General features: G+C 51.9%; 1 pseudogene; it reads left to right on the top strand.

Moving 5' to 3' along the window:
• Positions 1–239: 239 nt before the first annotated feature.
• On the top strand, positions 240–1,863 carry LOC129541020 (olfactory receptor 9S13-like; annotated as a pseudogene).
• The last annotated feature ends 481 nt before the right edge of the window (positions 1,864–2,344 follow it).

Here is a 2,344-nt window from a genome sequence, read left to right as displayed (position 1 = left end):
AAGCTGGTCTATATATCCAGGGCAGAGTACTCTCAGCATTGGAATCCCTGGTCCTCTGTGTTTATCTTGAACTTTGTCAGCAATTCTTCACTAAGTCATTAACTAACTCTCCCAAATGTTCGATCAGATTTCATTTTTATTGTTGATCTTTTCTAATAGTCTTCAGCAGGAAGTTTAGTTTGATTTACCTAGTTCACCATCACTGGAGGTGTAATTCTCCTGGTCTGAAGACTGAGGTCATGTCACCCCATGGAAATAGAAACCTCTCAGTGACGCCTCTGCAGGAGTTTGTGCTGGATGGGTCTGAGGGAGGTCTGCAGACCCAGGCCCTGCTCTTTGCTCTGTTCCTGGCCCTGTACGTGGTGGCCGTCCTGGGGAACCTCACCGTGATCGTGGTCATCACGCTGGATGCCCGTCCACACTCCCCAATGTACTTCTTCCTCAAGAACCTCTCCTTCCTGGACCTGTGCTGCTCGTCTGTCATCTACCCCAAGGCCCTGGTCATCTTCCTGTCCTCCTCCAAGGTCATCACTTTTGCTGGATGTGCCACCCAACTGTTCTTCTTCTCCCTGATGTGCACCAACCAGGGTTTCCTCTTGGCCGTGATGGCCTATGACCGCTTCGTGGCCATCTGCAGCCCCCTGCGCTACCCCATCTCCATGTGCCCCTCGGTCTGTGCCCGCCTGGTGCTGGGCTCTTACTGTGGGGGCTGCCTCAGCTCCATCCTGCAGGCCAGCTTCACATTCAGCCTCCCGTTCTGCAGCTCCAACCACATCGACCACTTCTTCTGTGATGTGCCCCCCTTGCTCCAGGTTGCCTGTGGCGACACAGCCCTCAATGAGCTGCTCTTGTTTGGCGTCTGTGGGGTCATCATTGTGGGTGTGACAACTGTGGTCCTCGTCTCCTACGGCTACATCACAGTGACCATCCTGAGGATGCGCTCAGGAGGAGGCAGACACAAGCTCTTCTCCACCTGTGGCTCCCACGTGACGGCCGTGTCCCTCTGTTACGGGACCCTCTTTGTCACGCATGCCCAGCCGGGAGCTGTGGGGTCCACGGAGCAGGGCAAGGCGGTCTCTGTTTCCACACCCTGGTCATCCCGATGCTCAACCCGCTCATCTACAGCCTGAGAAACAAGGAGGTCAAGGATGCCCTGCGGAGACTGGGGTGGAAGCACACAGCCACGGGAAGGAGTGTGGCCAGAGGGGGACATCCAGTGTCCTGAGGGCTTGAGGGGAAGCTTGGGTTTGGTTTGAGGAATTAATTCTTTATTCATCTCATTCATTCTTTCATCCAGCATTTCATTCAACCCTTCCTGGAAACAAATCATGGGTTGCCCATTTCAAGTGTGAGAGGCAAAATGGGTACTTCATTTCTTTGCCACCAGATAAAGAATGGTTCATGATGATGAAGACCCTAATCTTGAAGCTAGGATAATATAGTCAGTAGAGTCATGACTTTCCTGGTGGCTCAGATGGTAAAGAGTCTGCCTGTAATGCAGGAGACCTGGGTTTGACCCCTGGCTCAGGAAGATCCCCTAGAGAAGGGAATGGCAATTCACTCCAGTATTCGTGCCTGGAGAATTCCATGGGCAGAGGACACAATTCAAGGGATCACACAGAGTTGGGCAAGACTGGTGACTAGCACAGCACAACAGAGTCACATGAGTAGGACAGGGAGGAGTCAGAGACACAGGCCACGTTCTCCACCTCAACTCTGCATAGCAAGACAAACTGTGAGGCCTTTACCTTTCCTTCCATGGCTGAATCATGAATCTCTTGGGGCTGAATAGTTTACTGATGGGAGCAATCTTGCAGAAACGGGAACCTGAAAGGCAGGCTGTGCCAGTTAGTCTAGAGGACCTCACAGAGAAAGAAAGAGGAGGAGGAGGAGGATGAAGACGAGGGTGCGGGAGCAGGGAGAGGGGGAGGGGAGGGGGGTGAGAGGAGAGGGGGGAGGAGGAGACGGGGGAGGGACTGGAGAAGGAGGGTGGGGGAGGCGCCGAGGCGGAGACACAGAGCAGGAGAGGCAGCAGGGAAGCCCGCCTCTCAGGCGGACTTAGACAGTGAGCCAGTCACAGGGAGCATCTTTTTTGATACCACTTAAAATCAATGCCATTTAAAAGCATTTATTACATTTATGAGATAGACATTCAAGCAATGGCTGATATTTGATGATATTAAAGAATTTGTGTATTGTGGATATTCTTTTCTTTTAGAGATGCATGCTGAAATGCTTATAATGGAAACCCTATTTGTCTAATACTTACTTCAAAACAATACAGGGGCTATGGGAGCAGGGCAAGGGCTGGACAAGACTGGCCACGAGTTGATGGCTATTAAAG

Source organism: Moschus berezovskii, chromosome 4 (genome assembly GCF_049115385.1).
Source record: "Moschus berezovskii isolate FMDL1 chromosome 4, NW_MosBer_1.0, whole genome shotgun sequence".
Classification (NCBI taxonomy): Eukaryota; Metazoa; Chordata; class Mammalia; order Artiodactyla; family Moschidae; genus Moschus; species Moschus berezovskii.
The sequence above is the reverse complement of the archived record's forward strand: the minus strand, read 5'-3'. Positions and strand labels throughout refer to the sequence as shown.